The sequence below is a fragment of the Delphinapterus leucas genome, chromosome 20 (assembly GCF_059928025.1).
Source record: "Delphinapterus leucas isolate spDelLeu-1000000601 "Yukka" chromosome 20, BTC_Dleu_Yukka2, whole genome shotgun sequence".
Classification (NCBI taxonomy): Eukaryota; Metazoa; Chordata; class Mammalia; order Artiodactyla; family Monodontidae; genus Delphinapterus; species Delphinapterus leucas.
In genome coordinates, this window is record NC_143148.1 from 33,718,332 (window position 1) to 33,735,076 (window position 16,745).

Sequence of the window (16,745 nt, forward strand, 5' to 3'; positions counted from 1 at the left end):
GTGAATGAGGGCCCAGCCCAGGGCTGCAGCCCCAGCCCCTCCTGCTCACCTGACAGAGCCTGGTGATTACATAACTAGCCAGGGCCCTGGGGGCAGAGTGGCATAGGGTGGGGGGATGGAGTGTGGGTGTCAGGAGTGGGGGAGTCACCAGTGGGTATACAGGAAGTCAGTGGGACTCCCTTGGTGTCCTTACTGGGGTGGGTGTCATCTCTGGGGCCATGGGCACAGCTCTCAGGACACTGGGGAAACTCCAGGGTTTCAGGGGTCTGGCCCTCTTCCTAAAGGCCTGTTTCTCTCTGACACCCCACTTCTCTCCTGGTGCCCGCATCTGTGCTCAGCCATGGGGGTAGGGGCACAGCTTCCTGCTGAGCGGAGCAGGCACCCATGCCCATGGGCAGAGCAGAGGCCGTATCAGCAGTTGGAAATTTCCCCAGGTGAACTGGGGAGGTGATCTGGGGACAAGGAACCGCAGTGGGATCTGGGCTAGCCTCCAGAAATGAGTCTGAGCTGTGGCCAAGAGGCAAACCCTCCCTCAGGGGGCTGGAGCTCTACCACACTTCATCAGATCCAGATCCACCACCCTTGTTCCCATCTGTCCATCTGTACATCCATCCTTCCTTCAACTCCCTGGGCTCCTCTTTACCTCGACCCCTTCATTCAGCCATGCCCGGATCCTCTTTTTTCCTTAAACACACCAAGCAGCCACCTACCACAGGGCCTTTGCACGTGCTGTTCCTGCTACCTGGAATGCTCTCCCTCCAGACATCGCAAAGTCTACCTCCCTTGTCACATCCAGTCTGTGTCAAGTGTCACCTTCTCCAAGAAAATCTAAACCAACCCTCTCTCCTCCATCCTTCTCTCTGCCTCCCTTGCTTTGTTTTGCTCCATAGTTCTTACCACTGGATATATTTCATATTTATTTCCTTATTTAATTTATTATCTGTCTCCTGCAGCTCTAAGAGGGCAGAGATTTTTGTGTTTTGTTTGCTGCTGTGTCCCCAGTGCCTAGAACAGTGCCTGGTACACAGTAGGCCCTCAATAGGCACTCTCTAAATGCATGGCTGAATCTATCCACCTGTCCAGCCTTCTGTCCATCCATCATCCATTCCTTCTCCCCACATTTTCTCCTTCACCCACCAGTCACCCAGAATTTCTCCACACCAGGCCCTGGGCTGGGGCGTGGCTTTGATGATCTGGCAGGGCACACAGGCTAGGAAAGAAATGACTCTCACACTAGGGGATGGGCCCAGGTGAGGGGGAACCCAGGGGACTGTGGGAGACACGGTGTGTGTTGGCAGGGGAGGCGAGGGAAGGCTCTCAAGGTTGCAATTATGTACCTCAGTGCCTAGCCTGGGGCCGGCCCACAGTGGCTCCTGGTACAGGCTTTGCCAAATGAATCAACAACTGCCTGGATGGCTTCTTGGAAGAACGGGTGGCTCAGTTCTTAATACTATGGGTACTGGTGGTGGGGGAGGGAATCAGAGCCACCTAGGGGAATGGGTACCTGGAGTGAGAACTTTGAAAAGCTCCCCAGGAGAACTACTGGTCTTGGCTGAGGCCTCAAGGGTGATGCAGGGGCTGGGCAGGCAGGGCTGGGGGGGCGAGTGGTCCAGGAGGAGGCTGGGAAGGGTGTACTCAGAGGCTCCGTGGGGACGTCGTGCGTGAAGCAGAGCCTCCCTGGACCACTCCCCTCTGCACCCCGGGATACCTGGAGCAGCTGCCCCCAATCCCTGCCAAGGAAGAAGCTTCCATTCTTGCCCCCTCCCTTCGTCTGTGTCAGCTCAACATTCTGACAGCAGGGACCGTGCCCCCCGGTCCCCATCACACCCCCACACTCCACCCTCGCCTCCTGCCTCTAAGTAGATGCTGGTTGCTGGCTTGTTTATCTTGCAGGCAGGTGAGTCTGGGGCCAGGCTTTAGGTGGGGCCTGAGCACGGAGGAGGCAGGCGGAAGCTCGCAGAGTTGGTGATTGTATATGGCGGTGGGGCAGCCACGCCCACCAGCCCTGGGTGGGGGCACTCAGAGCTCTTTCGGGGGCCACGCTGGGCCAGCAGCCCAGGGGTCCCTGGGTAGGGGTGCTGAAAGCCCATTAAGGGCTGAGGTGAGGGTTTGGGGCATGCAGCACCCAAGGGGCCATGTCCGCTCCTGCAGGGAAACGCAGGAATGAGAGAGGGAGGCGGGAGCTGTGAGGCCACCGGAAATCGGGCAACACGGGCAGGCGGAGCCACACCTGGGGCCGCAAGGCCCGGACGAGCTCAGGTCGGGTGCCTGTGAACCCTGGGAGGAGGTGGAAGCGGGACAGGCGGCGCAGGCAGAGTCCGGCCAGGGCCTGCCCAGACCCGAAGGTAAGAAGCTGCTGTTCGGGCCAGGGAGGAAGAGGATGGGGGAGTGTGGCTCCCAGCCTGGCGCGCTCGACCTTGGCCGAACCCCGGTTTCGTTCCACGCCTGAAGGCATGTGTGAGGCCCGGTAAGGCCTCAGGCTTCTGCGCTGATGTGGAGGCCCAGGCTGTCGCGGGGTCGCCCCTTGGCGCTCCGATTGTGGGCCGGCCATGCTCACGTGGTGCTTATGTTGGCACAGGGAAGGGCGCAGGGTGTGAGCTGTGCTCCCTGTGCTCGGATGAGGAGACTGCCGAAGGGAGGGGGCTGAGGGGAGGCTGCAGACGTGGGTGCTTGGACAGGGAGGCGGGAGGCGTGCCCCCGGAGCCCAGAGCCTGTTTCCACCAGGGGTCCCACGGAAAACGGGTTTGGGAGCTGGTGGCGCAGGTCGTTTGGCTTTTGACAAGGAGCAGGAGGGCGGCCTCCCCAGGTGAAAGGGAACAGGGCCCAGGCCTGGGGCTGTACCTGCCCCTCTGGCCAGCACGGGGTCCCTCCGCCTCTCCGCGGCTCCCCCAGCCCGCAGCGCGGCCCTCCCGGCCGTGGCTGCCAGAGGCCGGAGGCGAAAGGCAAGCGGTTCCCCAAATGGCCGCTTGCTGACCCGGGCCAGGCCTCCGTCAGGCGACTCCTAGGTGGCGGCCCAGGACACACCAGGGTGAGGGCAGCCGTCCTGAGGAAAGGGCCGGCCCTGCCGGTGCCCGCTGTGGGAACTTCAGCCAGGTCTGCGGTCTCTGGGCTGGTTCCTTATCTACCTGGACCGAGGTGGCGGGAGCAGAGGTCTGAAAACAAAGACGGGAGCGGCAGCCTTCCAGCCCCACCTCCGCCCCCACACACCCAGGCTCCTGGCTCCACTCGGCAGCCAGACAGAGATGGGTGGCTAGGGCGGGTGGGGGCGGAGGGCTGGCGCCCGGCCAGCTCTGCCCCTACCCACTTGGCTCCCTGGGGCATTGCGGTAGCAAAATGGGCCCCCCGTGTTCCCTCTGTTGCTTAGGCCTCCGCTGCTAATGAGTGTCTGTCATCCTTGCCCCATTACGCCTCCTAAGCCATCTGCGCCCCAGCACCTATGGGGAGACCCCGGGGGCGCTCCCTGGCTGCCGGGCCAGACGCACAGGCGGGAAGCAGTGCTTCTGAGAGGCGCTGGGGGTGTCTCTGGGGGCGAGGCTGGCCTTTCCACAAAGCACACACGACTCTTTATTTCACCAAAAGAGAAGTGATGGCCGCCCCGGTTGCCAGGTGAGCACACTGAGGCGCCCTCTTTATGATTCCCAGGTGTGTCTCCTGCGCCGGGCGCCAGTGAATGTGTGTGTGGGTAGTGGGGGGCGGGAGTGGCAGTGGAACACATGGGGACGTCAGAGTCGAGAGCCTGGGCCCTGGGAAGCCTGTGACACTCAAGCGAGATGGCACATTGTCACCCCAAGACAAAACAAGACCTGCCATCTTTGCCCAGTGCTGTGCCACCTGGTCGGTAGTCGCTCAACCTCTCTGGGCCTCATTTGCCTCCCTTGGCATGGGCGTGGCGGTGCCTCACCCCTGACCAGAGCCACCTGGCCCAAGTCTTGGGCGTCTGAGCAGCTACCACCCAAACCTCAAGGGCCAGGGCTGGGGTGGGGGGCACTGACAGAAGGGGCACAACCACGGAGATGTCGGCGGCAGCTGGGATGGCCTGTCTGGGCCCTTATGTTCAGGAAGGGAGGCTCCTATGGAGGAGTTAGAAGCCTCTTCTGCTCCTCCCACGGGGGGCATCTGCATTGAAAAGAGAGCCTGGGATAATGACAGTACCTGTTACTACCCGGAGGCCCTGGCTGCAGACAAGCCCGCCCGGCCCCATTTTACACCCTTGGACACTGAGGCTCAGAAGCTCAGATCTGGACAGTTTGATGCCACGTCCCATGCAGTGCTGTTTGAAGGACTTTGGGGGCAATGCTGGGAGGAATCTGGGGGGGTGGGGTGATGAGGGGCAGTTTGGAACCTCCCAAACCCAGTCACCGGGTCTCCCCCAGGCAAACCTGCCTCTGAGCAGAGCCCCAGGGGTCCCCTTGGGAAGAGTGGTTCTCCCAGATGTCACACCCCAAGGAAGGGCTGCACTTTTAGCTCCAGTGACTGAGTGGTGAAGCACCACCCAGCCCACGGGCTCCAATCCCCTGAGCTGCAAAGGGGCACCCTATGTTTACAGATGGTTAGGGTCTCACCTGAGGAACCCAGGCCTCTGGGTACCTGGCTCTGTGCCTGCTTCCTGCAGTAAGGGTGGTCCAGGCCAGTGGCATGGGAGTGAGGTTGTGGAGAGGGCTTGTGGCCTGTCGTTGGTGGGCCTTCCCTTGCCCTGGGATCAGGGGCTTCTGAAGGCTGGGAGGCAGGAGTGTGGCCTGTTCTGGCTGGATTCAACCTTCCTGCCAAGCGTACTTGAGGGGCTGGGCTGAGGTCAGACATTCCATCATACCTAGGAAGAGCAGGCGGCCACCCTGTCTACCTTCTATCTTGGATAGCTGGGCACCCAGCCATGCCCGCCTCCCGGAAAGGTCAGCAGGGGTGGCCCTTGGAGACCCAGCCAACCTGAACTTTGTCTAAGGCCCTGAATAATGTTCCTGGGCAGGAACAGGGTGACCGTGGGGTTTGGGGGATGTCTGTCTGTCTGCCTGACTGTCTGGGGCAGGTCCAAGGACACTTCTTGTAGGCATGTGGTCACTGGAACCAGAAAGAGGGTATTGGGGGAGGAAGGAAGCCTTGAAGTCAGATCCTGTGTGACCTTGGGCTGGGTGCCCTCCCTCTCTGAGCCTGTCTCTTCCTTCAGCAAAAGAGGCAAGGCTTCCTGGGCAGGATCATGGGAGAAAATGCAAGTCACTTGCGTTGTACACAGTAAGAGCTCAACAGTGGTGCATGGGCTCTGAGTCTGAAGCCTTCAGGGGGAAGGGGTGGAGAGAGGTCAGTGCTGGGGACAGGAGCCCAGACCACAAGCCCCAGTACTTTTGAAACCTGATGCAGGTAAACGTGGGTGGGACACCTGCCTGGACTCCACCCCCGAGAGAGCCAATGGGGTAGAGTCTGTCCTTGGAGCTCCAAATAAGGCCTCAGAAAACCGGCTTGGACCTGGGCCGTCTCTGCCCTTCTGCTTGCCTGGCCCTTCATTCCATCACCGGGGCTGGCACCAGCCTCCTGCACCCCAAGCCTGGGCTTGAATCTCCATTAGACTTGTCCTGTTGGCTGATGGTGCCTCTAATTCTCCCTGCGTCTTGGATATGTCAGGCTCCCCGCTCCTTCTGCAGCTGGGGGATGGGTGGTGGGTAAGGGCGGCAGGCCTGAGGCACTGGGCACACAGTTCCCTTTGTGAGGGCAGCTGAGTCACATGGGCATTGCCATCCCCCGGGCCCTGGGACGGCTGTGATGGTGTTATCATGGGACTGCGGCTGCCCCCGCGCCTGCGGCCAGGAGGCTTTCCCACGGGAATGTACTGGGAGGTGGCTGGGAGCATTGGCCACAAAGCACGTAGTCTGGGTCACAAGACAAGGGTTCGAATCCTGGCTCTGCTGCTGATGTGCTGTGAGGCTTTGGGAAAATTCTGTCTCTGTGCCTCGGTTTCCCTCTCTGTTAAGTGGGATCAGTCATCACAGTTTGTAGAGGAGACACTGGCCATGAAAGGGCTTTGTCAATGGCAGAGTGCTGGGCCTTTGACATTTGTGTTGACTTGATGATAATCATGACATTGGCCAACATTTGTTGAGCACCTACTGTGTGCCAGGCATGGTGCTCAGTGATTTACAAGGCCACTCAGCTTGCAAGGGAGAAGCCTGAACTCGAACAGCTCTTGTCCAATGAAAACCCACCTACACACAGGCAGTGGTTGCCCATGACTCTTCCTGCAGGTGGGCACAGCTGTTCACTGGTTGCAAGGCTGCCCAGGCTGGAGAGTTAGAGATGGAAAAGGGTGAGGCCTCCAGGAAGAAGCCCTGCTGTGTCCTCCCACTTGCCCGAGCCTCTGTCACAGTGGCCACCACGGATGTCCCGTCCTCCCTCCTGTCCTGGGGAACACATGCCCTCCCACCTCCCTGGCAGCCCCCTCTCTGTCTCCTTCTCAGGCTGCTCTGAACAGCAAAGCCCTCACAATACATCAGAGCACGCATTTGTGCCAGGGCTAGGCCATGAGCTTTACGTACGTGGCCTCATTTTTACTATTGGTGGTGCTGTTATTATCCCCACTTGACAGTGAGACAGCGGATGGCTAGAGAGATGCTGCCTGAGTCACCCCGGCTGGCAGAGCCAGGAGCAGAAGCCCGTTGGCCTGAGCCCAGAGTCTGAACCAACCTCCAGGTGGTAGCATTACCCCCTCTCCTCCATCCCTTCAAATGAAGACCTTTCTGCAACTTTCTGCACTCTCCACCCCATCTCTGGTCACCGTCACCAGCCAGTAATGTCTATGACCTTCCCTGGGCTTGGGAGACCCCAGCCCTTCACCCTTGAGTCCTAGCGATGTGTTTCCAGTTGCCTTTTGGAGGGTTCCCCAATATGTCACAAGGGTACCCCCATTCCACTGTGCCTGTCTTCCAGATCTGTACCCCGTCCCATCCCCCCACATACTTGAGGGCAGTTTCTGACATCTTATCCCCTCTCACATGTGAGAAGAGGTCCTAGCCCTGCTTCTGGTTTCTTGGACCAAAGTCTCCCCCCTAGCCTCCCACCCACCTCCATCTTCTCCAGTGCCCCCGCTGGGTCCTGGCCTCCCCTCCATATCCCATCCCATCCCATCATTGCTGGTACAGCCCCTAGAGTAGACCAAAGTTTCTCCTGCTTTAACAAATGCTGGGGGACTTCCCTGGCAGTCCAGTGGTCCATGCTTCCACTGCAGGGGACACTGGTTCGATCCCTGGTTGGGGAACTGAGATCCCACATGCCATGCGATGTGGCAAAAAACAAATGCTGGAACCATCTGGGATCTTGTTCAAATACATATTCTGATTCACCAGGTCTGGGACACACCTGAGATGCTGGATTTCTGACAACTTCTCTGGTCATGCCGTAGGTCTGTGGACCATTCTGAGTGCTTCTCAGCAACTTTGACGAAATACCATCGAAGGCAAACTCCATGCTTTCAGAATCTGCCATCTGCCCTTAGCCCCCTAATTAGATCCTACTTCCTTCCAAGGATGTCTCCCATGTCCCACCTCTCCCCCTCTGTTGATGCCGTTCCCTCTACCCAGAATGCCCTTCCTGCTGGTCTCTGTTCACTGAAACCGCTTCTTCAAGACCCAGCTGGGGCTCAAGGGCCGACGAGCCTGGTTCAAACCCTGGCTCTGACCCTGAAAGGTGAGGGCAAGGTCCTCGCCCTCTCTGTGCCTCCTTCCTCTTCTGTGGAGCAGGATAGCAGCTGTCTTGAGAGGCAGAGGAGATGACGAATGTGATGAACCTGGCAGGGGCCTGGCACCTGGTAGGTGCTTGGTTAGAGCCCACAGGTCTGGAGGTCCAGCCACAGACCAGCTGTGTCTCTGACATACCAGTGGGACCAGCCTACAGGGTTGGGAGGATACAGTGAGAAGGATCCACAGAGAGCAGAGGTCTTACACAGTGAACCCTATGGACACAGCCCGTGTTATCAGTCCCATAGATGTATCGAGGCTAATAAGAGGTAGTGCTGTAATTAATAATAACTTATTTGGTTTCTCTCCTCTGACTCTCAGAACCCTCTGGGGCTCTACGGTGCTGATAACTGACTGGTGTCACCACCACGTGAGCCAGGGTTGTCTCCACCCCCTGGAGCCTAGCACAGTGCCCAGCACACAGCAGGTCTCTGAGCAGCCTGATGGTGAGAGGGCAGGCAGAGCTTGGCAAGCAACTCCTGCCCCGGCCGGGCCACCGCATAGGCCTTTCCTGGGTGGCCAGGGTGGCCAGAGTGGCAGCTGGCTCCAGGCTTCTCCATCCCTTGCTTGGACATCCAGCTCAGCAAGCCCGTGCCAACCGCAAAGTGGCGCCACTGACCCTCCATCTGTGCCCTGCAGGCCAGCACCCTCTGTGGCATGTGTGTGTGTGTGAATGGGTGGGTGACTGCTGTCTGGCTGGCCTGGACCCCGGGGAACAGCTGAGGCTGCCCCAGTGAACAGCTGGCCCAGCCCTGAAGGGCAGACCTTGGGGAAACTGAACCTTAGAGGTGGTGACTTGCCCAAAGACATGCATGTAAGGGAACCCCCATCCTTTCCCGGATCCTTGCCACGCCGTCCTCTTTCTGCTCCCTTGTTCCGTGGTCCCCCTGGGGAGGCTAAATTCATGAGTGCTTAGGACAGCGGGCTGCGGAGCCGGACCACCTGGGCTCCCAGCCTATCTCTGCCACTTCCCAGCTGTGTCATCTTGGGCGAGTTAACTCCCTTCTCTGGGCTTCATATCTCTTCCTTCTGCATCACCACATTCACCGTGACTATTGACTGAGGGCTCATCAAGTGTCAGGCGCTGGTCTGAGCAACACGTTTTCCTGTGGCACCGTGGCGACAGTGCCAGGGAAGGGTCTGGAATGTAGTAAATGGTCAGTGAATGTAATCATTATTATTATTACTCTTGTAATTGTTGCTGTCATCGCTTGTCCTCGTTAGGTTGTGAAATCCTTCCAGCATCTGTGACTTGGGAATCATCTGTTCACGTTGGAGGGATGAGGGAAGACGGGGATCCCCGCTCCGCAGAGGGGTGGGGGGTGCCCTGGGCCATCCGAAGCTTCCTGACTCCCAGGGTGGCCATGAACCTTAGCAGTGGGAGGGAAATGCTGACAGAGGCCAGTGACCAGAAGGGGAATGGGGGCGTCGGCCCATTTCCAGATTTTTCTCTTTGAGCTTTTGGAACCACCAGGAATGGTTCCTCACCTGGGCCTCAGTTTCCCCTTTGGCCCAGCAGATGGACTGGGTGGCCATTTCCAGAAGCCCCTGGGGTCTCAGAATCCAGATCTTGAGTCTTGGAATGTTGAAACTGTGAGTGCTTGGGGGGAGCGCTGAGGTGGCTCCCCTTGCCGGGGGGACTAACGGAGGCTCAGGGAGGAGTCGAGGTCAGGTGGCCAGTTGTGTGTGGCCTGGCTGGCCGCACGCCAGGCTGCTTGACACCCCCCTTCCCCAGCGTGCCTTCCGCCCTGCTGGTCAGCGCCGGCTCCTGCCTGCTGCCGAGACTGGGCTTTCTTTCAGGAAAGGGCCGTTGTTGCCTGGCCTGGGTGCGGGGTCGGGGGTAGGGGTGGGGTGGGGGGGGCAGCATCGGGGTGGCCTGTTACCATAGCAACCCTGGCCTCTCGGCGGGAACTCTGTGGAGAACAGCCCTGGGGAAGTAACAGATGGAGGGCGAGGAGGAAGACTTATCTCCGACCAGCATCCGTCCATGAAGCCTGGCACCTGTCTGCCTGGATCGGGGGCAGGTGAGGCTGAAGTGCCCCCTTGCCCAGAGCTGAGTCATGGGCATCCCCCAGTGTCCCCGCCTCGGCTCTCTCAGCCCTGCCCCCTCCCAGCCTCCCTCTGAGAAATCTGTGACTCACGTATGGTCCCGTCATCCCCAGCCGAGCTGGGAGGAGGGAGGAGCCCAGCTGGGGCAGGAGGGGGGTGTCCCCCGACCCAAAAACACAAGCCGGCGCGTCTCCGGGCTCCACACTGGCTGCCTGCCTTGCCCTGCCTCAGGAGAGGGGCTGGGAGCCTCCACACTCACCAGCTCTCTCAGAAACGGGACCACAGCTGGCAGGTTAAGCCTCGGAGGGGGATCTTGAAAGGCGGTTCAGCTGCCCGGCCCCGCGCAGGACCTTCTACCCAGGTACCAGATCAAGGGCATGACGGCAGGAGGGAGGAGGGATGGGAGTGTGTGCAGCAGAGGGTGGGGGGGCAGTGGACCGGGGTGCCGAAGTCTTGGTATCTGGGTGGGAGCTAGCCCACGAGGGCAGTGCTGTGCGGGGTCTCTAGAGTTGGGGGTGGACGGACGGGGAGACGCCTGGGAAGGGGACGAGCCGGAGAGGACGGAACCCCTCAGAGCCACTAGCCATTTGTTAGCTGGGGAAACTGAGGCTCCAAGTGATAGAGTCCCTGGGCGCTGCAAGCTGGGTCTGCTCGTGGATGGTGAGATACTGTGCTCTCCTGCCCCCACTGTACAGACGGGAGAACCAAGCTTGTGAGAGGACAGGGGGCTTACCTAAGGTCACAGAACAAGTCTGGGGATGGAGAGCCAGCCTCCCGCCTCGGGGAGGAAAGGATGCTGCCGGGGGCTGAGCATGGCACGTGAGGGCAGCCTTGCCTCAGCTGCCCGGATGCTGCATCTGGGGCCCCCCAGTGAAACAGGGGCAGTCTGGCTCTTCATGGCCTGGGCCACCTTTAGGAGGAGATGGTCCTGGCAGTGGGGTCTGAACATGGGGGACCTGGGATGAGAGAGAACATCCAGGAAACCAGCAGCAGTAGATGGGGAAGCAGCGGCTGAGGGCTGGAGCGCTCCCTGCTTGCCAACCGCCAGACCCCAGGCCCCCGTCTGCCCGGTGCTGATAGGGTTTCCCCACCTGGGAACTGCTGGTTCCTCTCCTCCCCGCCTCCCCAGCCAGCCTCCTTCCTGTGGTAACGAGTTGGGGTCTCCCATGGCCCCATGGGAAGGGGCTGGTGTTCATTCTACTGAGGCAGTGGGGGGGTGCGGCGTAAGTTAAGGCAGGACCCTCTCACCTGCCCCACTCCCATCCTGCCTGGAGCAGCTCTGGCCTGGGCTAGGTGGGGTGGGGAGGAATAGCCTTTGTGGCTCTAGAGGGCCAAAGAAGTTTTGTTTTTTTTTAAATAAATTTATTTATTTTATTTATTTATTTTCGGCTGCGTTGGGTCTTCGTTGCTGTGCACGGGCTTTCTGTAGTTGCAGCGAGCGGGGGCTACTCTTCGTTGCGGTGTGCGGGCTTCTCATTGCGGTGGCTTCTCTTGTTGCGGAGCACAGGCTTTAGGTGCGCGGGCTTCAGTAGTTGTGGCACGTGGGCTCAGTAGTTGTGGCTCGCAGGCTTAGTTGCTCCACGGCATGTGGGATCTTCCCAGACCAGGGATTGAACCCATGTCCCCTGCATTGGCAGGCGGATTCTTAACCACTGTGCTACCAGGGAAGTCCCAGAAGTTATTCATATAAACAATTATTGAGCACCTACTGTGTGCCTGGTACTGTTCTAGGGAGGGGGACACAGCAGCGAATGAGACAAATGAGGTGTGGGTGGTCCAGAGCCAAGTCCCTGCCCCCTTGCTGCAGATACCCTGAGGGCAGAGGGTTGATTCCTCTCGATTGGAGCCTGAGTGGGGAGAAGCGTCTCTGGTCAGTGAGAGCCACCAGCTGCTGAGTTGGTTCCCCAGAGCCCAGGCCAGGGGTCCCGTGAGGTCTTCCCTGCCAATATCCAGGGCAGGACTAGATCTTGGGACCAGATCTGAGTCCCTTTACTTCAGGGACTCTAGGGACCTGAGATGCAGCCCCACCTTGGTCATAGCATCACCGTGGCCGCCTTGCCTTGCCTCTGTCTCTGGGCCTCAGTTTGCCCAGCTGCTAAGTGGGCACGTGGGGTGGGTTAACAGCTGCCCTGCCTGCCGTGGTCCCGGTCTTGGCTCCGAGAACGTCAGGGTCGTGAAGGACGCCTCTCCAAGTGTGGTGTGGGAGGTGGAGGCTGTGCTAGGCAGGCTGCACTGTTGTGCTGGCTTTGGTGCCCTGGGCCACTGGGCAGGACCTGGTCAGCCTGGCTGGGACACCCTCATCTTGCCAGGGACACAAACAAACAAGGCAGGATCTGAGGCTGGCGAGTGAGATAAGCTTGCTGGTGGAGGAGGAGAGAACCTCCAGACCTGGGAGGACCCAGAGGCTCTGCAGAGGGCACAGTGTCTGGCCTTGGGTGCTGGTGGGGAGGGGGAGGAGGGTTTGATGTACACGTATGGGGACTGGAGGGAAGAGGGGGGCGGCATTCCTGGCAGAGGAAGCTGCATGGGAAAAGGTTTGGGAATGATGAGAACTGCGGGGAGTGGGGCAGGCGATGGCACTGGAGACCCGGCATGCGTCATTTTGGGGGCCTGGAGTGCCAGGCTGGCAGGTCCCAATCTGCTCTCAGGGGAAGGGATGGCGGGAAGACTTGGGTGGTACTGCAGCCAGGCCAGGTGGGTGCCAGGTGGGGTCTGGGTGCCCAGGTGCCACCCCAGCTGGGTAAGGAGGGCAGGGTTGTGATGCAGGGCTGACCTGGTTGCCCCAGGCCCGAGGCTTCTACTTGGAGGGCAGCTTCATGGCTGTGGGGATAGAGAGGGGCGGTGGTCGCCCAGCCCAGGAGAAGGGCAGGTGAGGCGGCGGGGCTGTGGCCGGGTCTGTGTGTAGTCGGGGTGGCCTTCCCAGCGGGGCCCGGCATGACAGATTTGGGAGGGGCAGGGCAGGGACAGCCATGAAGGGGACCACACGGACAGTGCTCTCGCTGAGCCGGGCCCCAAGTCACTTCATCCTCCGCAAGAGCTGCGTGTGGGTGATGGGTGGTGGGAACGGCGCCCCTTTCAGGGATGCAGTGAAGAGTCAGGGGCAGGGCTGGTGAGAGTGGTGGGGGAAATGTGGCAACACAGCCCAAATCTCAGTGCTGCCAGCCCACCCAGAACCAGAGCAGTCTCAGCACCCCAACCCCGACCCGGGGTGGCCCTGTGGATCTTTCTTCTGACTCATAGCAGATGGGGCATCACATGAGCAAACGCAGCAGCTGGGGGGACCAGGACCCCGGGGACCAGGCAGATGGCAAGTGGGGGCAGGGCGGGGCTGGCACAGAGGGACCTCTCAAACGGGGTGGGGTGGGGTCCTAGCTTGGCCCCAGCCTCCCAGGCTTGCCCTCCACCAGTCTGGTCCTCACGCCCCATCAGGAGTTCCTTGAGACCCATGAGGAACCCTGCAGATTTGGGGGTCAGGACAGGGCTGCTGAAGGGGAGAGCTTGGAACATACATTTTCTGATCCCTGCCTGGTGTCTGCGCTGGCACCAGTGGGTTGAGACACCCCCTGCAGGCCCCTCAAGCCCCCAGCTCTCCCTGGTTCCCTGGTGGCTCGGCTGGGCTAGAACAGTCCTGGACCCTCCCTGCCCTCGGACTCTGCCGGGCCCTAGGCTCAGCACTTTGCACACATGTTTTTGTTTTTTTGTTTTGTTTTGTTTTGTTTTTTGGCCATGCCATGTGACCTGTGGGTTCCCTGACCAGGTATCGAACCCAGGCCCCCTGCATTGGAAGCACGGAGTTGTAACCACTGGACCGCCAGGGAAGCCCCTGCACACATTTATTCCTGCCAGGCACGAGCTCCTGATGTGCCCATTTTAGAGATGAGGACACTGAGGCACAGGAGGCTTACCCAGGAGTGACCTCTTATCTCCAGAGCCTGGGCTCTTTTCACTGTGCTCTCCTGCCCCCCTCAGTGGGGAGGGGGCTCCTCAGCCAGGCCAGAGTCTGTGCTGGGGGCCCGCGGACATGTGCCCTTGTCTTGAACCCCATCTCTGCCGCTCCTAAGCCCATGCTTTTCTGGGGCGACAGGACCCACAGAGATAGCAAGGCTGCTTGTCTGGGAGAATTTTGTTCCTCTCGGGTTGTGTGAACTTGGGCGTCTGCCTCATTTTCCTCATCTGGAAAAAGTGGATAACATAGTGTCTACTTCAGGGGGCTGTTTTGAGCATCAAGGTGTTAATGCAGTAAAGTGTTTACAACAGCACATGGCCCATATGTTAGCCTTTACTATTATGATCTCCCCCTTGGGCAAATGGGTGCACTGAGGCCCAGAGATAACGTGTAATAACTTGGGGGCACTTCTTCCTGCCTCCCCGCCCTAAGGGAGCTGGAGCCACCTGGGCATCAGCAGGACTCTGCCCACCCCCACCTGCAGCCTGACTTGTGCTTTGGTGGGGAGGCCAGGGTGGTGGGAGTTGGGCTGGCGCCGGCTCAGGCTCAGGCGGTTTGTGGTGCACTTGGCAGTTCCAGGCAGGCCGAGATAAAAGCTGAGCCCTGGAGGAGCTGGCAGGGCTTCCAGGCACCAGGGAACAGGCCTCTGCATTAGAGGAAGATGGCCTGGGGGTGGGGGCCTCTCTGTCCAGGAGCCAGTCCCGCTCCAGTGCCCTGAAAGGCCGGTGGTTAGAGCAGAAGGCGTGAGGCAGGAGGGTGTGATGGAGGAGTTGGGAAGGGGGATGCTCACCTCCCAAATTATCAGGGAGCCGACGCTGCCCCTCGCTCTCCCTCATCCAATAGGCCTGTTCCTGGTAGATGCGTGCCTGACCTCGTTGTGGCACTTCCCTCTCCCACACACCTGCATGTGGCATTGCCTGGCGAGAGCTGTGGGCAGTGGGCAGAGCCGGAAGGAATCCTTGTGCGATTTCCTCAAAGCTGTACTTATCCTTTGTCCATGACCATACCTGATGCACTCTCACGGGGCTATGCACACACCCCAGACCAGATGGGCAGAGTCTATTCTCCGTCTCCTTGGCTAGCAGCCAAGAATGTGCAGGTCCCAATACCTGGGCCGGGCCCTGGTGCAGCACACATCTCCATTTGTACTGGAAAGGACAGCCAGTGTCTCCTCAAGGAAACCCTGCGCCGGGTGTCAGCACATCCAGGAGTCTGGCCTCTGCTCCCCCAACCTGGGTTTGGGGAACCAGAGTTGGGAGCTGTAGTAACTGTTGTCCAGGTAGGATGGGGATGCTTGCAGACCACATGAGCCTAGGGATGAGGGTCTGGCTCCTGGGCTGCGATGCCTTGGACCCATGGCACATCCTCTTGGGCCTCGTGCCATTCCCTAGAGAGGTTGTCACCTCCTCTCCATGTCCTGCAGATGGGGTGCCATGCGAGACAATGGGGGCGGCACAATGGGGGCGGCATAGGCAAAGGGGTACACAGAGCTGGATGTGGGTCCAGTTTTATCAGCTGTGTGACCCCACCCGGGAGAAGCCAGCTGGGAGAGTGGCTTCTCTCTGAGCCTCAGTTTTCCCAGTTGTAAAATGGGCTTAATAATGCCCACCGCTCTCAGAGTGGCTGTGTGCATTGCAGGAGGCCAGGTGCACATCGTGTGGTTCGTGCTCCCGTGTGGTTCCCGTCACTGCCCCAGCTCCCTCATGAATCTCTGCAGGCTGGTTCTTGGGATACACCTGCCCCCAGGTGCCTAGACCCCGGGATCCTCCCTGGCCACAGGCACGTGCCATTTCACCTCCTTGCTCCACCTTAGGGAGCCCACGGGGAGTCCAGACAGAAGCTTTGGCATTTGCAGCAGTGGGAATGTGACCCACCTTCATCAGGAAATCCCATGCCTGTGCCTCCTCTAGCCCTGGGCCCCAGGAGCAGGTGGTTGAGGGGCGTGGCAGTGGTTACTTTGCCTTCATGTAGAGAGAAAACTCAAATTTTGATCACAGATTCAGATGGGATCTCAGACCTCAAATAATCCAGCACCTGCAAAAGTATGTCTGTGGTCCCATTGGTTTAGGAAAGCCTTGTGTGCCCAGGCTTCTGCATTGCAGGACTTCTTAAGAGCCTTTACCAGGTGGCTCTGTATTGGACGTGAAGTTTCGGGTCCTGTCCTGGCTCTTAGGCTGTGCACAGTCTTGGGAGCTCCTCTCTGGCCAAGCACCTGGCAAAGGTGTATATGCTCCTAATCCCATCAGAGGCTGGGGAGTGGGGACAGCTCAGTGCTGGAATCTCCCTGCCCTGAGCATCAAGAACTGGCTCCGATTGGGAAGAGGCTTGGAGCCGGCCTGGCCTAGTCAGAGTCCCAGCTCTTTCTCATTCACTCATTCATTTATTAACTAGCTGTCATTGAGCATCTACCGTGGACCAGGCACTGTGGTACTAGGTACTGGAGATACGAGTGATGAGCAAGATGGATGAGACAGAGCAAACTGGAGAAATGGATAACAAGCACATTGCAGGGTCATCTCAGACAGTGTGAAGTGCTATAAAGTTTATAAGATGCGGTGACATGGAAGAGAGTGATGAATGGGGAGGATAACTTTGGTCGGGTTGACATGGAAAGCTTAGGAGACGGGACATTTGAATTAAGACCCGAGAAGGAACCAATCAGGGAAAGAACCCCGAAAGAATGTTCTGTGTTGAAGGGAAAGCATGTGCAAAGGCCCTGAGGTGTGTCTGAGAATAGAAAGAAGGCTCGTGTGCTGGAGTTGGTGAAAGCAAGGAAGACGTAGGGTGGCGTAAGGTGGAGGGAGTGGAGGGGGGTCGCTAGCTTGTTGTTTTGGCAGTCGTGCTGCTCTGTGAGCGTCAGTTATCTGATTTTGTCCCCAACCTCCACGCTGGTCAGGAGCGTTGTGGGTGTTAGATGAGGATAGTCAATCTCTCTGGCAGAGACTTGGTTCTGGGCAGCCCTGCGTTATTGTAGGTTTTAAAAATTATTGTCATTACAAGTGCTTAGTGACTATGGGTGGAACCGGGGATCC

General features: G+C 59.1%; 1 protein-coding gene across 6 annotated transcripts in view; it reads left to right on the forward strand.

The window, feature by feature from the left end:
* The first annotated feature begins 2,017 nt into the window (after nt 1-2,017).
* Nucleotides 2,018-16,745, forward strand: part of ADGRG1 (adhesion G protein-coupled receptor G1) — a 40,446-nt gene continuing 25,718 nt past the window's right edge. For 2 of the 6 annotated variants that reach the window (XM_089903141.1, XM_089903146.1), the window contains exon 1: nt 2,018-2,345. The gene's annotated coding sequence lies outside the window, so the exon portion shown is untranslated. Of the gene's footprint in view, nt 2,346-2,381; nt 2,468-6,571; nt 6,676-9,595; nt 10,129-16,745 lie in introns of those variants that run through there. The other 4 variants (XM_089903142.1, XM_030761661.2, XM_089903144.1 and 1 more) reach the window with 4 other exon arrangements.